Source organism: Triticum dicoccoides, chromosome 2B, assembly GCF_002162155.2.
Source record: "Triticum dicoccoides isolate Atlit2015 ecotype Zavitan chromosome 2B, WEW_v2.0, whole genome shotgun sequence".
NCBI lineage: Eukaryota > Viridiplantae > Streptophyta > Magnoliopsida > Poales > Poaceae > Triticum > Triticum dicoccoides.
The window spans coordinates 322,786,701-322,809,138 of record NC_041383.1 but is presented as its reverse complement, the minus strand read 5'-3'; the positions used below and the strand labels follow the sequence as shown (position 1 = coordinate 322,809,138).

The following is a 22,438-nucleotide window of genomic DNA, read 5'->3' as shown; positions in this document are numbered from 1 at the left end:
GCCGCAACGGCGCCAAGCCAAAAAAGCACCGACATGAATTGACCCTATTACCCATGTTCAGGTTGCCAAAAATTAGACAATAGTACACTACTCTATACGAAGGGTATTTTAGTAATTGATGCACAGAAACTCCATAACCCCACACCACACCCCGCCCCGAGTCCCCAAATCGCCCAAATCCCCCTTCCACCTCCACCCCACCTCCGCCGCAGGCCACGGCTCCACCTCCACCCCACCTCCGCAGCAGGCCACAGCTCCAACTCCACCGCGCCCTTCCGCCTCAACCGCCGGCTACTTCCTCCCATCCCCCGCAGCCTCCACAGACCCCTTACCAAGCGGCTCGCTCCCGCCACCATCAGACGGCCGGGACTCCACCTCCACCGCCGGTCACGACCCCACCTCGCCGCCTCCAAAGCTGGCCAGCAGTCCACCTCCATGCCCCCCTTCTGGATCCGGTCTTGCTACGTATCCCTCACCATTCCCCTCCGCCTCCACCAAACCCTAGATGCGCACTAACCCACCTCACGGTTGCCTATCTACTGCTCGTACACATGTAGGTGTAGTTTGATTTCGTTTGCTAGTGCTAGTGTTTCATTAGAGCTCTGTTCGTTCCTATGAATAAGCAATCATCTAATTAAGTACTAGACCTCTAAGGTATTTGTAGCATAATGTTGGCGTAGGCAGTTACAGCCTGTGCGCGTCGATGTATAGTAGTAAGAACTAGGGAACGAAGGTTACATATGGACAAGACAGGTTAATTAGATCGACATTAATCACGCAAGTTGTGGCCTGAGTTACAAATATTAATCAGCACAGAGGTATCTAAGCGAGAGTGATTCACAGAAAAATAAAATACAAAGCGACAAGTGAACTAACTATATATCACCATGAAGCATTGCACCTTCATACTGAGCGCGACAAAGTCACGTGCTCACCTACTGACCTTTGGGTCAGCACCGGCCTTAGGTAAGCACCGTATGTAATGTAGACACATGCTCTGAGCATGTGTCATGTGTGAACCTTGGCGCATGTGTTCCTGTGAGGAGTACTTTGGCCATGTTCAGACCCTAGTGGAAGTTGGAACTGAGTTTCTATTTGTCATAGGGGTGGACAAAAGTCCTTTCCAGCATTAAACCACACGTACGTCTGCTTTTCTTGGCGCTGCCCAGCCACGCTTGCACTCTGTGTATGTAAGACATGATCGATTAGCTACTGGAAAACTGAATTGTCAGCTTTTAGGCTGTTCAGTACAAGGAATCTTTCTGTATCAATCGTTTGGAAAGGTTCCCCTACCTGCGTTTTTAGAGGAAAATAAACATCCACTGCAATCTCTTGTTTCTCACGGGCCCGAGGCAGCACAATGAAAAGCTGCTGACTCATGCACCATTGGGCCCAATGTGAGGTTGATTTGTACATGTCAGGACCAAGATTCACAAGGCAGGATCAGACTTGATTCGTTAAACCTTTTATAATTACCAGCAGGGCCATGTGAATTGATTTCTCTTGGTTTCTTTCCCTATGTTTAGAACTCCAGTTCTGCACATCTATACAATCTTTTCCTTTTGTATGTTATGCACCTCCGTTCCTTTTCATTTCCGTGTTTTCCTTCCCTTTGTTCCGACCACAGCCTAAAATGATATATTTATAGTCTGGTGTTGTGGCGCAATTTAAGAAACTACTTAACTTGACTTTTGCGCTCTTTTTTTACAGTCTTTTTGCTCCCTGACTTGAGAGTATTACCTATGTTGCCTAAAACATAGTGATGTCTATTCTTCACCTGGAAATCTTGATCATATTGTGGCACACAGCAGATTGACACAGCAATACTAGCATATAACACAGTATAATATACACCATTACATGACATATATTTTTCTTCCATCTAGTTTGATGATGCAACTAGTTGAAATTATTCCCGTTTCAATGGAATAGCTAGATGTCTATCTATTTCCTCCTGGTAGTGATAGGGGCAAAGGTGTCCCGTCTTTTGATGAGATGATGGATATCGCTTTGGTGGAAGTCGATTTTGACGATCCGACTACGAACGTGCGAGGACGCCGCGCCTTAGCGATCGCTAAACCAACTCCGAGAGGTTATTGACCACGCCGGAGCACGATCAACCTTACCACGAGGGTCTGTTTTCTGCGAGCAAATGAAGAACAAGCAAGAAACTGAGATTGCAATCTAGATATTGCGAATATAAGATGAAAGCTTTATTGATCAAGGTGGGGTTCTGTGACGCCTTTGTCTTATCGTTGAACACAAATGAAGTACGCGAAGTTGCAACTATGGCGAACTTTTAATCTAAACAAAACCCAAAGTCTAAACGTTGCCCTAAGGGCTGTATATATGGAGGAAGAGAGGGGGAATTTCATGGCCCTTGGTAGAGGGGTCCGAAATCAACCCTATCTCTTGTTTCCCCACACATACGGACTCTAAAAATAGCCTATACTAATGTATTTCGAAATTACATGGGCCTGACCCAATAAAAAGGTGACGCAACACCTATAATAGCCTATGGACGAAATTTATGAAGTGGCATCTTGTATATTTCGTCCAAGGCTTTATGCACTCGTTATGGTGGCTTCAAAGACCTGAAATCATCACTCGTAACTCCGTTTTTGTTCCCCTTGCGCATACCATCATCTCCATGTTTTCTCTTGCTCCAATGTTCATCCTTCTCCAAGCTAGGCCCTTCATTTGTAAGCAAAACAAATGTATCCAATTTAGGCAGCATCATATTCTCATGAACATTAGAATCATTACCAAGAAACGAAAGTACCTGGTAATTTAGTTGGCGTGCGCGAGCTCTAGTAATTGGTCCAGTATGTATAGCAGCAGGGGCTGTGGGTGTAACAATGGTATTGATGTCTTCATCATCCTCTCCTTGAAATGAAGACGTCCTCGACGGAAGTTCATCTTCCTCACCCAAATAAGGATTCAAATCTGCAATGTTAAAAGTGGGACTAACCCCAAAATCTGCAGGTAGCTCAAGTTTGTATGCATTATCATTTATTTTCTCTAACACCTTAAAGGGACCATCAACACGTGGCATTAGCTTTGATTTGTGCAAATCAGAAAATCTATCTTTACGCAAATGTAACCAAACAAGATCTCCAGGTGCAAACACAACATGTTTTCTACCCTTATCTCCAGCAAGTTTATATTTAGCATTCATACGCTCAATGTTTTCCTTAGTTAACTCATGCATTTTTAAAACCAATTCAGCATGTTGTTTAGCATCAAAATTAATCTTCTCCAAAGATGGAAGAGGCAACAAATCAATAGGTGCACGAGGTAGGAAACCATACACAATTTCAAAAGGGCACATCTTAATAGTAGAATGCAATGAACGATTATAAGCAAATTCAATATGAGGCAAGCATTCCTCCCACATTTTGTTATTATTCTTCAAAACAGCCCTAAGCATAGTAGACAATGTTCTATTGACTACTTCAGTTTGTCCATCAGTTTGGGGGTGACAAGTAGTACTAAAAAGCAGTTTAGTCCCCAACTTAGCCCATAAACATCTCCAAAAGTGGCTAAGAAATTTAGTATCACGATCTGAAACAATAGTATTTGGCACATCATGCAAGCGAATAATTTCATGAAAGAACAAATCAACAACATTAACAGCATCATCGCTTTTATGATATGGTAAAAAGTGTGCCATTTTCGAGAATCTATCCACGACAACAAATATGCTATCCCTCCCCTTCTTTGTTCGAGGTAAACCTAAAACAAAGTCCATAGATATATCCTCCCAAGGAACACTAGGTACATGCAAAGGCATATATAAACCATGAGAATTGAGTCGTGACTTAGCTTTTTGACATTTAGTGCAGCGAGCAATAAAACGCTCAACATCCCGTCTCGTCTTTGGCCAAAAGAAATGTGTAGCAAGTACGTCCTCCGTCTTCTTCACGCCAAAGTGTCCCATTAATCCTCCTCCATGCGACTCCTGCAACAACAAAAGACGAACAGAGCTAGCTGGAATGCATAGTTTGTTATCACGGAACACAAATCCATCGTTAACAACGAACTTGTTCCACATTCTTCCTTCTTTACAATTCTGCATTACATCTTTAAAATCAGCATCATGCACATATTGATCTTTGATGGTCTCCAAACCAAATATTTTGAAGTCAAGTTGTGAAAGCATAGTATAGCGACGAGACAATGCATCAGCAATAACATTTTCTTTTCCCTTCTTGTGTTTAATGACATAAGGGAAAGTCTCAATGAATTCAACCCATTTAGCATGTCTACGATTCAGTTTAGCTTGACTTTTAATATGTTTCCAAGATTCATGATCAGAATGTATAACAAATTCTTTGGGCCATAAATAATGTTGCCATGTTTCTAAAGTTCGAACAAGAGCATATAATTCTTTATCATAAGTAGAATAATTCAGACTAGGCCCACTCAATTTCTCAGAAAAATATGCAACAGGTTTGCCATCTTGTAATAACACACCTCCTAATCCAATTCCACTAGCATCACATTCAAGCTCAAAAGTCTTATTAAAATCAGGAAGTTGGAGTAAAGGATCATGTGTCAACTTATCTTTCAATACCGTGAAGGCTTCTTCCTGTGCGGTACCCCAAAGAAAAGGCACATCTTTCTTTGTAAGCTCATTGAGAGGTGCAGCAATGGTGCTGAAATCTCTCATAAAACGCCTATAGAATCCAGCGAGGCCAAGAAAACTCCTCACTTGTGTGACCGTTTGGGTTGCGGCCAACTCTCAATAGCGTCAATCTTGGCTTTATTAACTTCAATTCCCCGTGGAGTAACAACATAGCCAAGAAAAGATACTCGGTCGGTGCAAAAGGTGCACTTCCCAAGGTTACCAAACAAACGTGCATCACGTAGAGCAATAAAAACAGCACGTAAATGTTCCAAATGTTCTTCCAAAGATCTACTATAAATCAATATGTCATCAAAGTAAACTACCACAAATCGTCCAATGAAAGCACGTAAAACTTCGTTCATTAATCTCATGAAAGTACTAGGTGCATTAGTTAAACCAAAAGGCATGACTAACTATTCATATAATCCAAACTTAGTTTTAAATGTTGTTTTCCATTCATCTCCCAATTTCATACGAATTTGATGGTATCCACTACGCAAATCAACTTTGGAGAATATTGTAGAGCCACTCAATTCATCAAGCATATCATCTAGCCTAGGAATAGGATGACGATAACAAATAGTAATATTATTAATGCCTCTACAATCAACACATATACGTGATGTACCATCCTTTTTCGGCACTAGAATAATAGGAACAGCACAAGGACTAAGAGATTCGCGTATATAACCTTTGTCGAGAAGCTCTTGTACTTGACGCATAATCTCCTTCGTCTCCTCTGGATTGGTACGGTATGGCGCACGGTTTGGCAGTGAAGCACCGGGAATTAAGTCAATCTGATGCTCAATCCCTCGAATAGGCGGTAATCCCGGTGGCACGTCTTGTGGAAAGACGTCAGCGAAGTCCTGCAAAATGTTAGTGACAGCAGGAGGCAAAGAGGAAGGCACGTCCTCAAATGAAAATAATGTCTCTTTGCACACAAAAGCATAGCAAACAGATTTGCTGAAATCTAGCTCATCAATATCAGATTTGGTGGCAAATAAACATGCATTTTTCAATTTAATTTCAGAAGCAACACTAGATGGTTTATTATTAGGCTTCATTTGTTGCTCAAATTCTTTTGCCACAATCTGATTTTCACTCTTATTCTTCTCCTGTTTTGCTTTATTAGCTCTATTAATATCATTTTTTAAAATAGAATCAGGAGTCATAGGAAGCAAAGTAATATTTTTATCCTTATGAACAAGAGTATACTGATTGTTTCTACCATGGTGTACAGAATTTTTATCAAATTGCCATGGTCTACCAAGTAATAAGGAACACGCTTTCATAGGTACCACATCGCAATCAACATAATCAGCATATGTAGAGATACTAAAATGCACACGAACAGTACGTGTTACCTTAACCTTGCCGCTGTTGTTGAACCATTGGATGTAGTAAGGATGTGGATGTGGTCTTGTGGTGAGAGAAAGCTTCTCCACCATCTCCATGCTAGCCATGTTGTTGCAGCTACCTCCGTCTATGATGACGCGCACAGGACGTTCCTTCACAACTCCCTTGGTATGGAACAAATTGTGCCTCTGATTTTGCTCAGCTTGTGTGACCTGCACACTCAAAACACGTTGAGCAACTAAACATTCATACCTGTCAGCGTCTTCAGGAGCCATGTATTGCGTCTCATGATCAGAATCATCTCCACCATGTTCTTCACGTGTAATAAGAGCCAAAGTCTCCTCATCATAGTCACTAGCGGACTCATATCCACCATCCTCGGTAGCAATCATAACACACTGAGATTTGCATTCTCTCGCATAATGACCTCCTCCCTTACAACGACGACAAATAATATCACTTGTGTGCCTTGTTGATGCCATGGAAGAAGAAGAACTCTATGCAGGCCCGGCAGGTGCGCTCTTGGCAGATAACGGTGGTTGTGCCTGTTTTCTTGTATCACGGCTGGAGGAGGCACCTGATTGAGGTGCTGGTGCAGTTGAAGTAGAAGATGCACGCGGTGTCCATGATGAAGGTCGGCCTGCAGAAAAGTTAGTTCACGCCAATGCTTGTTGATCCTGCACTTCACGTTCAGCTTTACAAGCAAGATGGAATAAACGAGTGATATTAGTATACTCCTTATAGTCTAGAATGGTCTGAATCTCTCTATTTAATCCACCTAGAAAATGTGCAAGCATAGCTTCATTCTCCTCAACAATACCACATCTAATCATGCCAGTTTGTAATTCCTGATAATATTCTTCTACAGAAGTTTTCCCTTGTCTTAAACGCTGCAATTTTTGAAGCAATTCACGTTGATAATATGGTGGAACCCAACGCGTACGCATAGCAGTTTTCAAAGCAGCCCAAGTAGTTGGAATAGGATATAATCTACAATGTTCAGACCACCATACACATGCAAAACTAGTGAAAGCACAAACAGCAGCAGCAACCCGTCTCTCCTCAGGATATTGTAAACATGTAAATCGTTGTTCAGTTTCTAACTCCCAAGTAAGATATATATCAGGAACATATCTACCCTCAAATGGTGGAATATTCAATTTTAGTTTAGGAATATGGACATCATCTCGTACCTGAGGTGGTGGTGCAGGCCTACCATTGCGCATATTTGCATGTGGACGACCTGGTGGGTGTGGTGCAGGTGGTTGCACGTAGTTCTGATTTTGATCAACCTCATCCTCGTAATCTCCCACATAATCATCCTCCTCCGCATCAGCAGCAGGAGCCACAGAAGTATCAACAGCAGCACCAACAGTTTGGCCAAACGCAAGAGGGACACGGCTCGCTCGGCGGAGGTCTGTTTCGCGACGTGGAGGTAGTCGTTGTTGTTGTTGTTGGAGAGGTGCGTTAGGTGCAGCGGGTGGTGGTGGTGGAAGACGCGCGAGCAATTCATTAAACTTGTTATCGAGCTTTGTGTCGAACGTCTTCTCCATGCCATCTATCTTCTCCATGGCCTCTTCAAATCTGTTTAGCACATCTTGCACCCGTCCACTCATCATTTGCTGAAATTTATCATGCAAATCCTTATTCATCATGTTCTCCCAGTCAGTCTCATCGGCTTGTGATCCTGGCATGGTTAGCAGCAATAGAAACACACAAGAATATGATCCTACAGACTACTAACAAGAGGTGGTGGTGGGTGTCACAAATCCGTCAAGCAAATCTCAAATTCTTACCAGTTCTTACCCAGCAGCAGGCGGTGATCGGCAACCGTTGGAGTCAAAACTCTCAAAGCTTGGATAAAGCGATTACCAGGGAGAGTCAAACGCACGACGTAGATGTATGTGGAGCTGGGAAGGCTTATAATGTGGTAGCAAAAAGGGTCAGCAATAATCAATTCAGAGATGCAAAGTTGAATAAACGCTCAACGACGGTACAGTGCTGGTCTTAGGCTAGATTGTGCTAGAGACGCGAGCCTAGAACACCAACAAAATCACGGCGCGGCACGTAAACAAGGGAGGAGCACACTCTGAATTTTTTCTCTTTTTTTTCCTTTTTTTTGCACTTTTTTCCTCTTTTTTTTTGCTCCGCAACAATTTTTTTCGAAAAAGTCTACAAATGGTCTAAAAACTGCCTAGCCAGAATTTTCCAGACTTAGTTTTTTTTTTGAAACTGGAACTATTTTTCTTCTGCGGATGGTTCAGAAGTTGGGGAGTCCTACTCTGTCACGACTCGGAGTATCGCGTGATCTGGAAATCGAGAACAAAGCAACAATTGCTGGACTCGGACTAGGACTGGTGGCGGAGATGAATCTGGTGGAAACTTGGACTGGTGGCGAATATTTGCAGGGAGATGGAACCCAAACTGGTGGCGAATCTTTGATGGAGGTGGACTTGGATTAGTGTGATGGCGGGGATATGTGGTATATGGTAACGGCGATGATGATGGTGGTATATGACAGCGGTGATGACGATGGTGGTATATGGCAGCGGTGATGACGATGGTGGTATATGGCAGCGGTGATGACGATGGTGCGGCGGCGGCGTGACAACTTGTGAACAGAACTCGAATCTCTAAAGTACTAGACGCTAGGACCAGCAACTTGACACGATGATGCAACCGCAAATTCAACAAAGCAAATACAGAAAAGATTATGCAAAAGCTCAGATTGGTTCGGATAAGATGAACTAACCCTAAAATTTTTTTGGCTTTTTCGTGGACTATAGGTATGAAGAAAAGACTCGATCTAAACTACGAAAACTATAAAATCTCACCGAGCAACCTGGAAATCTGATACCACTTGATAGGGGCAAAGGTGTCCCGTCTTTCGATGAGATGATGGATATCGCTTTGGTGGAAGTCGACTTTGACGATCCGACTACGAACGTGCGAGGACGCCGCGCCTTAGCAATCGCTAAACCAACTCTGAGAGGTTATTGACCACGCCGGAGCACGATCAACCTTACCACGAGGGTATGCTTCCTGTGAGCAAACGAAGAACAAGCAAGAAACTGAGATTGCAATCTAGATATTGCGAATATAAGATGAAAGCTTTATTGATCAAGGTGGGGTTCTGTGACGCCTTTGTCTGGTCGTTGAACACAAATGAAGTACGCGAAGTTGCAGCTATGGGGAACTTTTAATCTAAACAAAACCCAAAGTCTAAACGTTGCCCTAAGGGCTGTATATATGGAGGAAGAGAGGGGGAATTTCGTGGCCCTTGGTAGAGGGGTCCAAAATCAACCCTATCTCTTGTTTCCCCACACATACGGATTCTAAAAATAGCCTATACTAATGTATTTCGAAATTACATGGGCCTGACCCAATAAAAAGGTGACGCAGCACCTATAATAGCCTCTGGACGAAATTTATGAAGTGGCATCTTGTATATTTCGTCCAAGGCTTCATGCACTCGTTATGGTGGCTTCAAAGACCTGAAATCATCACTCGTAACTCCGTTCTTGTTCCCCTTGCGCATGCCATCATCTCCATGCTTTCTCTTGCTCCAATGTTCATCCTTCTCCAAGCTAGGCCCTTCATTTGTAAGCAAAACAAATGTATCCAATTTAGGCAGCATCATATTCTCATGAACATTAGAATATTACCAAGAAACGAAAGTACCTGGTAATTTAGTTGGCGTGCGCGAGCTCTAGTAATTGGTCCAGTATGTATAGCAGCAGGGGCTGTGGGTGTAACAATGGTATTGATGTCCTCATCAGGTAGCAATAGTTTTCTAAGTAATTTCATGTTACATATGTTATAAATGGCCGGTATTGTAGATTAAATTGTTTTCAACTAGTGAGCCCTATCTATTAGTTCTTATTGTATGATGCATTGACTGCCTCAATTGGAAAATGATGACCTTGTCCATCGTGATGCCATCACATGTATGGCCAATGGCAGTGACCTCAATGCCCCTGATGAGGACAACCATATGGTGGAGAAAGGCGATGACAACCAGTTTGTTCAGTTGCTACCGAACTGACTTTTATCTACACTTTTGTTAAAAAAACATAGGAATTAGCCATGAGATGAAATTTTAGAATCGGAGTTGAGAAATTCAATCATGTATGCCTAATCTAAACCTTAATTTGGCTTCATTGCACTTTGTTCCTTTTAATATCATATTCTTTCTTTGGACATGGATTAGCGTATATCCATAAAATTATGAAACCGGAGTTGAGAAATTCAATCATATATGCCTAATCTAAACCTTAATTTGGCTTCATTGCACTTTGTTCCTTTTAATATCATATTATTTCTTTGGACATGGATTAGCGAATATCCATAAAATTATGCCTGTTTCAGTGGAATAGCTAGATGTGTAGTTTTTTAAGTAATTTCATGCTGCATATGTTGTAAATATCTAGTATTGAAGGTTTATCTGTTTTCAAATAGCGAGCCTTGTTTATTAGATTTTATTATATGACCAATGCACTCTCACTTACTGCCTTCTTTTAAGATGACGACCTCGTCCATTGTGTTGAAAACACCTCTCTGGCCAATGGAAGTGATCTCATTGCCCAGCCTGAGCACAACCATATGGTGAACGAGGAATGTGATGGCAACCAGCCTCTTCAGTTGTTATTGTACTGACTTTAATCTACATTTAACAATACTAGCTATTTGCCCGTATGTTGCAACCGGACTATACATATTCCAATAATATTAACATCAATCGTGTATACCTATAGGATACTCATGCATAACAGACAACATTTTTCTCCCGAAAAAAAACAAACACCATTATTGACTATTGTTTCACCACTCAATCACACTCTTCTTCTTTCACCACTATTTCCACCTCTTCGTCTCCTTACTCCAAGTAGCCTCCCTAGTCCAATCTATCCATACGGTTCTCAATAGCGCATCTGGGTTGCATCCTCAACCACTTCCCCCCCTCACCCACACACACTGGAATTTCAAGCACGCAACCATGTAGTTGGGGTATATTTCACAATGTGTTTGTCTTAGCAAGGCGTGGTTGGTGGAGGTTTTGATATTTCAAGATTTCCTGTATTGCATCCTAATTGGTGATTAGAAAGAAGCCAAGGATCAATAGAGTTATATTATTCCAAAGCAGAAACAGTAAAACAGAAAAAAATATTCTAGAGGTTAAAGATTTGTACAAGTTCAACGAAGACTAATTCATGCTACCACATCAAATTCCTTTAGCAAGATAATACTTTTCCAAAATACGGTTAGCATCTAACTTTTCTAAAAGTTGTAGGACGGCTCCATGAAAATAAAATGAGCAGTACTACATGGACGATAATATTGGACGATTGCGGACAACAATTAAATGCAGAACGGCCGCTGGAATCTCCCTGCTTTAGTTAAGATTAGATGATTTGCCCTATTTTTCTTTTATCTTTTGATCATTTGCCCTAATATGTATTCTAATTAATTCTTAATTAATTTAATTCAAAGAATCAACGTGGAATGACCTTTGTGCCCCTGTGGTAGTTTTGCAATTTCTATGCCTAATCTACCTGGTTCGACCCTTCGTAGTTCGTACTGAACCTGCTGCTCGTCCTGCTCGCTACTCTTAACACTGATGCAGCAAGAACACGAAGCAGCGCTGCAGCTCAGCGGCCCGGCGGCTACTGCTGCCGCTCGGAGGCCAGGCAGTTCCCGCTGCTGCCCGACGGCTCGACTGCCCGCAGCTTCCTCTCCACCCCAGTGGCTCCCACTTCTGCTCGGCGGTCCGGCGGCTCCCGGTGATGCTCGACGGCCCAGTGCCTCCCTCTGCACCCGGGAGGCTCATGTTGCTGCTTGGTTGACGGCCGCTCCCTCTACTGCTCGTGCTCGGTGACACGGCACCCACCCGGCGACCAAGTGCCCTGTATTTCCTTGCTCCTCTCGATTCCTCCGCAAGGCAGCATGTAGCTTACATCAGGGGAGAGATTTAGTGTTTGACCAGTGCATTTTGAGCATTTTCCTCTGATCCCTTACTCTGAACTTGTGCATAGAATTTTGAGAGATCCCATTAGCCCATGTAAGCATAGGTTCTGCATCAGTTACTAATGTTTCTGTCTTGAACAGGAATACATGGACAATCAGTTAAACGATTTTTTTGCCTGTTAGATAGGAGTCATATCTCATTCAATAGATGACTCTGTGTTCACATCTTAGAATTAATGCAAATTTTCACACAAAATAAATGATTCAGAGTTCACATCTCACAATTTATCACAAGTTGCCACACAAAACAAATAAATGATTCAGAGTTCACATCTCCTAATTTAAAATAAGTCATCACATCATTGAAATCAACCTATCATCTTAATGCAATAAAATTCTAGTGTTTTTTCTTCCTTAGGGTCAATTTCTTCCTGGATGCTATAGAGCTTGAAGGCATGTCAAAAAGAGTTGCTGGAGAAGCACATTCTTTTTGTTCAATGTGTTGGTCAATCACAGGATGAGACATTCACGCTTTGTGGAGAAACTTGTCAAAGAGACCCATGACAACATATTAGTCACACCCATCTGGAGCGGCAGCAGCCGTTGCAGGCTTTTGTCCTTGCCACCGTTGTCACCGTGGAACATCGCGACTCCTGCAAAGTTGCCGGAGTCGCCCCGCCTTGCCCCGCCGTGATTGCTGGAGTGGTTGTGCCCAGATGTGACTACTTGTGGCTGCCAGTCTGCTTCTCGCCCTGGTCCATAGCGGTGGTGGTGGTGGCTCCGGCGATCTTGTGCTCATGAGGACGGTGCAAAGTTGATGGCCTGCTGCCTTTTTACCATAAAAGAGAAGTTTATGGCCTTATACATAAGAGATTTGGTGAGTTTATGGCAGAGATTGATCGATCATTTGGTTTCCGTGTGTTTATAACCTTACCATACGTGAGTTGATTTATTACCATAATTGCCATATTTGAGATTTTCGTGAGTTTATGGCCTTACCATATGTGAATTGATTTATTACCATAATTGCCATATTTTAGATTTTCGTGAATTTATGCCTTACCATACATGAATTGATTGATTACCATATTTGAGATATGCTGGGTTTTCACGTGAGACAAAAAAACTCAATAACAGAGAAAAACCGGTTGAAGGGGAAGAAAAATCGGTGGAAGGGGGAGAAAAATCGGTGGGAGCGGGGGCTCTCGTAAGTGGAGGGCCGGACGAAAGGTGGGACGACGTAAGAGGGGAGAGGGAACGTTACGTTTCTTTTAGATAGTAGAGAAGATGAAATTCAGAATCTGAATTCGGCAAGTCAATCATATATGCTTGATCTAAATCCTAATTTTTGATCACATTGACTGCATCTTTCTGTGTAGATTCTGAATTTAGCAATTCAATCATAATATATACTTAATTTTGTGAACATCCATTCTTGATATCCTTCAAGTCATGGTTATGGTATGTAATATAATGTACCATTGTGGGCACTATGTAATACCATTGTGGGCACTTCTTGTGAATAGAGGTGGTTTTGCTATTGTTTTGGATATGTAGTATCTGCTTAGTTTTGCCACTGCATGCGTACAACCATCTGCAGTAACTTTTCTTGTGTTGAATAGCAAAAGAAATAGATAAAGAGTATTACCTGCATAGATTTTTTTATGCTTGTGAAAATGTTCCTTACCATTGTTCATGTGTTTATCTACTATATTGTCAACTAATTAAGCCTATGGGATCATCTACTAGTGCATAGATAAACTTATCCTGAACAAATGGATAAAGTAAAGTTCACTTTTGGTATTATATATGTTCTTTCTTCATAGTTACTAAATCTGAAGCAATGGTGCATCCTGCATATATGCCATTTTCAGGGAGAAAATACAAAGATGAAAAACACACTGCATTGGATTTGTTCCAAGGAGTGCCACTACAACAACAAGAAAGGGTACACAGATATCGTACAACCACAATCTGCCATTTTAAGTCAAGGTTCGAGGAGTGATAACCATATCACAATGCTAACTTTTTTTAATAGATCCAGTAGTACAATAGTCAGTAATTATAAAGTCAGCCTAAAGGTTGAAGAATAATTTGACTTTGAAACAATTGAGCACATATCACTTTAATGAAATGACTAGATTTTTTCTGTACTATTCTTTGCTTCTTACATGAATATGACCACTTGACAACCGTTGAATGATTTATGAAATTTTCATATCTTACCTACAAAGACAACAATTCATACATGGGTTCAATTTATTTTTATCCATTTTTGGGCAGTTTTCATGATGCGTATTGTGTATGCAATGCTACATTTCTTTTCATGATTTCTTAGAAGATTACTTGAACATAATCTTTTTCATAGTTAGATGTCTTCATTTGTAAATCACATACATACATGTGATCAAAACAAGGGAGCTCACCTATCTCCTCCAAATTTAAGTGTGGCTTGCTAGGATAATGCTGAGAGTGTCCAGAGTATCTGTGTCTGCTTGGTGGGCCCTTCAAGCTGGGTTGTGTGCTTGTCTATACCACTCCCTCCGATCCAAATTAATTGTCACATCTTTAATACAACTTGGTACTAAAGTTGTACTAGAGCTACGGCAATTAATTTGGATCAGAGTGAGTAGTTCTTTTAGGGAAGTTTACTGCTAGGTAAGAGAATTCATTCGTCCATCTTGTGCTTAGTGTGGGTGAGCTTGGGCCAAGTGGCTGGGTTGCGTGGCCTTTGACATGTCTATCGCTGGGTGTGTGAGTGTGTAATGTGTGTGTTGGTTTCTTTGGTTGATCAATTAAGTGGGGCTGCTTGGTTAAAAGTGCATTGTCTGTAACCTTTGGGTCCGTTTGTTACTGCGTATTTTTTTCTATTTATTTTGTGTTGAGTCATAGCATTGCTGCATGTTTCATTTTTATTTGTTTGTTTGGCTGCTGCTGGTCCATGTGTTTTTTAGCCACAATTTTGTTGCAATCTTGCTGGTCAGAGGGGCTTGCTGCTACCATAAATTTCACACGAGCAGTGTTATACCTATGATAATTCTTGTACTATCTATATAAAATGCTGCATTGTAGGCATCCATTTATTCTCTGCAGCTTTATCGTATGAGCTAGGATAACATTGTACAACCATCAGATGCGGTTTTGTGGTATGGTAAGAGTAATTTGAATTGCATTTGGATATACCAAATGCCATTATACTTGTGCACATCGGAGTCCGCTGTTTTGCCCAGTTTGTCTTGATCTGTCTTGTGGCAAAGCTGTCTCATAACTCATAACCATGTCTGTTTGTTGCTTGCATTGCTAGACTCATATGGAAGAGAATTTCTCTCAACCTACTAAAGATGGACAACCTATCTCTGCAACTGAGGTTATATCTGATGTGCTCACTCAGCACACCAAGAAGCTTAGGTTTCTTCAGCATGTTGGGATCCAGCATGTGCGTGAGAGAACCAGTGGTACCAACCTTGAAGCGCAACTGGCAGCAGAGAAGAAAGAGAACGCAGAGCCTGGTAGGTTGTCAATACCTTGACTACGAAGGTAGAAGAATCAGGACAAGCAAGGGTCAGACAAGAAGAAGCAAGCTGAGATGGATGCAAAAGTTGACCTTTTGCTAAGCCAGAGGTGATCAAGTTGAGCTACAGGGTAAGGTGGTCGTTGAAACACAATATTGTTGTAAGGTGATGGCAATATGTGTTCTTTTGCTGGTGTCGTGCTTTTGTAAGGTGATGGCAATATCTGGTAATGCTTTTGCTACTGCAAACTGCATGCATTTTGTTTGTAGATATGAATGCAAGCATTTTACCGTAGGTAGTATTCGGCACTAGAGTAAATGTAGTTTCATATTTATGTTGGATGCGAACATGTAATTTGATGCTGTAACTTAATTTATGTTGTCATATATGTGTCGTGATCTGTTGCTGGATCAGAACCTTCATACATAGCATTGTGGGATTGTTTAGAATTGGGCTAAAATTGATTTGGTGCTGCACTATAGTTGGGCTGAAATTGGCTAGGCCCAAGATCGAAGTAAGCAGGCCTAACAATTTTGTACTAGATGAAAAAAATACAGTGGGCCAAATAAGGTGAAGCTTAAATGGGTTGAAATTAGACAGGCAACATTTTTGAAATGTGCCAACGAAGTGGATTGGTGGAAATAAGTTAATGGATTTGATTGGGCTAAAATTAGGAGGCCAAAAGTCTAATTGGGCCAGCCATAACATGGGCCTGGTAGGCTATCATGTTGTGTAACTTAATTTATGTTGTTATATATGTGTCGTGATCTGTTCCTGGATCAGAACCTTCATATATAGCATTGTGGGATCGTTTAGAACTGGGCTAAAATTGATTTGGTGTTGCACTATAGTTGGGTTGAAATTGGCTAGGCCCAAGATCGAAGTAAGCAGGCCTAACAATTTTGTACTAGATGAAAAAAATACAGTGGGCCAAATAAGGTGAAGCTTGAATGGGTTGAAATTAGAAAGGCAACATTTTTTAAATGGGCCAATGAAGTGGATTGATGGAAATAAGTTAATGGATTTGACTGGGCTAAAATTAGGAGGCCAAAAGTCTAATTGGGCCAGCCATAACATGGGCCTGGTAGGCTATCATGTCCATACAAGCCACGTCATGAAATTCTGTGATGGTTTGAGTCGTCACGAAGGCCTGGGCTGGGCCTAGGCCCGATCTGAACTGGAAGGGCTTAATGCTATTCTATGACGGCCAAGGATCGTCATGGGTCAGCATAATTTGTGAAGATTTTGGCCCTCCATCATGAAGACCAATCTATGACAGGGAATACATGATGATTTTCAAAAACATCATCGATGTGCGTTTGTGATAGTTTTGTAGTGATATGTGAAGGTTTGGAGTCGTCATGGATCAATAACATTGTTGTAGTGACAACAACAGTTGCAGGTACAGGAAATGCGATGATCATGACGCGAGAGCAATGTTTACTTGTTTTGGAGTTCTTCTGCTTCTTCTTTGATCAGGGGATAGGTTCCAGGTCGACAGCCTGGGCTAGCAGGGTGGATGCCGTTTGAGTTTCTGTTCGTGTTTCATCCATAGTCGGATGTTGCTCTTGTGTATGAGTTTGTTGTATTCATGTGGCATTGTATGCCTCTTGCATGTATCCCCATCTATTATGTAATGGTACGATGTAACGATATCCACCTTGCAAAAGCGTCTCCAGTATGCGCTTCTATCCTTGGTGGGACCCTCGAGTTCCTTTAGGATAGGGTCGCATATTAGGCGTGACACAAGGTTACATCATCTTGGGGCAATGTCGAACGTGTCACCATCCTCTGGGTCTTCATGTCCTTATTCCTCGAGATGATCTCTTCTATTGGTATTGTCTTGTCGTGGTGTCGCAAAACTTGTGTTTTGAAGATGTGGGCGATCTTCTGGCAAGGTGTATTCCTTCTAGGCTATCCACAAGGATTTCAAGGAATCCAGTGGTCAGGGGCATAAGGGTACTAGCGACCATTTTACAAAAAGTTTTGAGGGGAATGAGATCAACAACAACAAAATATATCTTAGTTTTTGAAAAAACTCAGAAGGGAAGAGAAGTACACATAGTTTTGAAAATTAATAATAGTTTTGAAAATAGTTTTACCCTAAATAACGAACATGCTAACTAAGGATTCGTACAGTCAGGATGGCTCTGATACCAGCTCCATGGGGACCCCGACTCATAAGTCGAGATCACTGAATGCACATGTATAGTGATCCCAGAGATCAATGCTCACTGAACACACAAAAGCTGAATAACAAGAGTCTTAAATCCATACATATCGTCTCACACAAATTCTGACCATTATGTTCAAGTCTTACATAGATAAAGCCTTAAGGGAAGCGTCCTAGTTCGCATGTTCGTCACCAAAAAACTCTTCCTTTAACTCCTGCTCTTGCATGCCTGGCCAATTAAATAACTAGTGGCAAGCCAATGGGTACTTGAATGTACTCGCAAGCAACCCATTTTTCGGTTCAAGGTACAACAATGCATGATATAGGTAAATTTTTGAAGAAAGCTAGTTTTGAGTGCTATGACATGTTGAACAACTTGTAAGACATGCATCATGAGAATTCAAGTGACCATGAGAACAGGTTACAAATATCAACATAGAGTTGGAAACAATCCAACTTAATCATCATGTCAAGTCTTTTGACGTGACTCAGGTAGTTCCTACCACTTATCCATACACACTCACCGGGTTTTGTAAACATGTGGACATAGCCCAAGAGCGGTTATCCAACTGTCCTTGACCATGGAAATGACTATTCAAATAGTTTTACACTATGCAGAGGTTGCACACTTTACCCACAAGATCCGGGAAGCTTTCGTGTCATCCACGATCCCGCAGTACCTCAGGTACTCGGGGGAAGCACCCGATCACTACCTTTCCCTAGCCGCGACTAACATTGAGTCCACTCGATTGGTAGCAGCCCCCGTGCCAAACATTGTCACATAATAAATTTTTTTTGTGGAGCCACGCTCCCATATTACTCACATATCACAAGCACGGGGTACCGACCGTGTGTCCGGTGCCCTGTAAAAACAGTCATGGCCGCCCTACCTGGCACGACCCCATCCCAAGAGTGACCACGCCACTCCCATGACTAGTAATGCAGGCATCCATGATAGCACGAACTAGGTAATCAATAATGCCCTTTCCCATATAAGGGTAGAGTGGTTGCGCATGTAAGGTTGAAATAATGGTCGCAACTTAAAGCAATCCGTTTTGAAAAACAACACACTCACTTGCCTCGGTACACCACTTCTTTATCAAGTGGTTACCTAGCTCAACATCTCGATCGGGCATTAGTGGCACCCGACGGGGTTTCAAAGAGTCTTTGAGACTACTTTTGTCTCCATCACCATGCATATACCATGTCCCATGTGTGTAGCAACTACTTTAGCATCCTATTTACTCCCACCTGCATAACCCTCATAGGAAGGTAGGGTCATGCACAATGCAGGTATCAACGAGGTAGTAATGGAGGCAACCCACTAAAGTGGTTACCATCTCATCATGATACCGATGCAACAATAATAAGGTGCTATATGAAATGCATAAAAAGGGTTTCATAGACATGGTCAAAGGGCTGCTTGCCTGGTTTATCAGAGTCTTCAAATCTTCTGGTCCTTCCATAAGTACTCCGTCTACTTCGTCAACTAACGCCGGAAAACGCCGGAAACAAACACAATAAGCAACACAACAAGGCAAAAATAGAAGTGCTCTACAAATAGGAGTTGGACTTTTCTAGGATACCTCTGGTCATATGAGAAATGACCAAGGTGGTTTCATTGGAAGTGGATCAATGGATTCTTTTGAACATTTCAATATGATGGAATTAAAAGAGTAGTGGATTTACAAGAAGTGCACAGAAGAATTATTTTTAAAAATGAGCAAAGGCACCCATTTAGCAAAGCAAGATTTTAGAAGCATCTAGGAGTTGGTTTCACTTGAATTATATTTCAAAATAATTTCCTATGATTTTGCAAAGTTGGCTATACATGGATAAATGGTTCAATAATTTGTGATGTAGCGAAAGCATAGGGAAACATGTTCATAAACTAGGCTATGATCTTGGAAGTGTCTAGGAATTTGAATCAATGTATTTGGATAAAATATGGGCTGTCTGTGATTTTCCAAAGTTTATCACAGAAATAGAAAAATATAATTTTGATAAATATTTGTGAAAGAAATATTTCTTGGAAAATGGGACAATAGCACCAGGTGATAGAGCATGATTTATGGAGTCACTAGAAATTTGAATCATCAAATTTGGAGTCCATTTGAATATTTGGGAGATTTTACAAACTTACAGAAAAAGAAAAAGGAAAGGTTTTACCTAAATGGGCTGGATCTGGGCAGCGGCAACGCGCACATGACGGGGTTTAGTGGGAGGACACCACTTCGCCGGCCCTGCGGCTCGGCCGCATGCACGAAGGGGCCACATCAAAGGCAACTTTCCGGGAGTGCGCTTCTGCCCAGGGAAAGCGAAGCCGACCGAAGCCGTCTCCACTTAAACAGGCGGGGCCTGACTGTGGGGTCACTGACCTACGGGGTCCACCTCCAAGGTCGTCTCCCTTCTCCCGCCCGCCACAAAGGAGGTGGAGGCCTCATCAGCAGGAGATTGCCGGCGACCCCGACAACCTCCCGCGGCGCTCGGCCCACGGGAGTACTCAGGGGACCTAGCCGCATCCATCGTGGGTGGCACTATCGTCGAGGAGTGCCAGGTCTGACAGGGCGTCGGCCGTGGCGGACGAGGATGACGGCGATGGCGGCATCGGAGCTACGGGGTACGAGAAGGGCGGCAAGGAGCGGGGGAGCTCTGTAGCCCATCCGCGGTTCTCCTGGAGGTCGAGTGAGAGGGGGAGAGGCCCTGGTTCATTGTATCCACGTGAAGATCGACGATGACCGAGGCGACGATGGATAGGCAAGGAGAGCATGAGGGGGAGAGCTTGACGGGAGAGAGGGAGGGCAAGAGGAGGCCAGAGGAGAACTCGGGAGGCCTCTAAATAGAGGGGGTGTTGGTGCACCATGGACGCGGCCTAGGGCACGTTAGGCGAGTTCTGCAGAGGGAGAAAGAGGGCAAGGGAGGAGGGGCCTGATAGTTTTGCGTGTCGTGGACGTCGAGGTGACCTTGGGAGACACGGCCCCGGCGCCCAAGGTCGTCGAGTGCCTCGAAATGGGCAAGCTACAGTGCGAGAGTGCACTGTAGCGTGCTCTAGAGTGCGACCATGGCACGCCATGGCATTTTAATAGTGCCATGGGCATGTCCTCTAGTGTCTGGGGGTTTTGGGGGGAAGTAAACAACGTCGAGATGGCCTTGGATGCCCTGGTGAACCACTGGGAGATGGGTGGGGTTGAGAGAGAGTGAGAAATGGGCTATCCAGAGAGGGGAAAGTGACGTTTTCACCCCTCAATCATTAAGCTCTGGTTGAGAGGGAGTTACTGGAGGTAGAGGGTGACTAGTTGAAGCTTTGGTAAAAAAGTTGAGCTCAAGGAGAATAGTGTAAGTGGTCAAAATGGTGAGTTTGGAAAAATGACAGAAGGTGTTTGATGCAAATTTGGGAAAGCAAATGAAGTCCAATTTATATGAGAATTAACAGGATCAATTGGCATATAGGAATGGGTTTGATCACCAAATTTGAGCTCATTTGGAGAAGGTTGCAAATGTAACTTTGGTAAACCCTAGAAATCAATAGAATTGGATTTTCCCAGATTTAGTCATGCAAATATTTTCTCTTTGATGCAGCACTTGGTGTAGTGTCATCATTTGAGGATTTGAGCATGTCAACAAAATTTGGGATGAAAAGGAGAAAGTTGGTAATGTACAATTGTTCAAATTTAGATCTGGACAGAGAGGGTTTTGGGGTACTTCGATCAAGTTATACTATCTTACAACTTGTGACATTTGGTCTAGATGAATAACTATACCATACTAGAATGTGCACCAAGTTTGAGGGTATTTGGAGATGTTTGTCAATGCAAAGTTGCTCAAACTTCAAAATGGACAGAAGTAGTTTTGAGGGGATTTGATGATGTTATCTAGTTCTCCAAGACATGAGACTTGGCAAGATCACCAAATAGGGCATTTGTGACATGCTAGAATTTTCTTGGAATTTATAGAGAAAATTTCCTTTGTAAATATTTTGAAAGCTTGAAATATCCAGAAATAGTTTTTGAGGGATTTGACCAATATTTGAACATGACCATGTGTTGAAACTCATATATATGGACAATATATGTCCACTGAGCTTCCCTAAATTTTACGAAATATTTTTGAAATAGTTAAATAATTTTAACCTATTAAAGGCCATTTCTGGCCTAAAGAAAAATCCTTTAAATAAAATGGGAAAATAACTTTTAAAATTATATTTTTGTGGTTTTTGGGAGTCGCATATCCAATAGGAGTCAAACATAATTTTTGAAAGGTTTTTCACACTCTTAATTAAGTACTTGTAGTTCAAGTCCCAATTCAGGGGTTTTTGCAAAACCTAATTTAGAAAATACTTTTTGGCCAAATTATTTTGTAATAAAATACTATTCTGTTCTATACACATGGCATGATCATTGGACAAAGTTTTGGCTCAAGGAGAAGGTGTACAAGAGTTGGAGGATTTATTTGATTTTTAGAGCACTTGCAAACAACAATAAAAAATCCAATCAAGCAAAGTTCAAAACACTCAAAAGTTTTTGTCAAACAATATTTTAGCATGATTATTAGCTTAAATGTAGTGGCAGGAAAATCAGGGTGTGACAGCTGAGTTGGGGCATCAGAGATGGCCAGTGTAGTAGGGCTAGAGTCTGCTAGAGTTGTGGCAGTGTTTTCTGGGTCTAGTGATATTGCAACTACACCTAATGGGCTATTTGATTTATCAGTTGTCACTACCTTTTCCAAATACTTTGTTCGTGCTCCTCCGCGATTAGCAAATTCCCTCTTCCTTTTGAACGTCTAATACTCAAGAACAACATTTGA

The 22,438-nt window shown here is 42.1% G+C and overlaps 1 long non-coding RNA gene across 2 annotated transcripts; it reads left to right on the top strand.

Moving 5' to 3' along the window:
• Window positions 1-218: 218 nt before the first annotated feature.
• LOC119363614 lies at window positions 219-15,884 on the top strand. 2 transcript variants are annotated; one of them, XR_005174155.1, is made up of 3 exons: window positions 219-553; window positions 13,825-13,942; window positions 15,255-15,884. It is a non-coding gene; the product is annotated as an uncharacterized LOC119363614 (long non-coding RNA). The 2 variants fall into 2 exon arrangements; XR_005174156.1 differs by lacking the exon at window positions 219-553 and adding an exon at window positions 9,719-12,827.
• The last annotated feature ends 6,554 nt before the right edge of the window (window positions 15,885-22,438 follow it).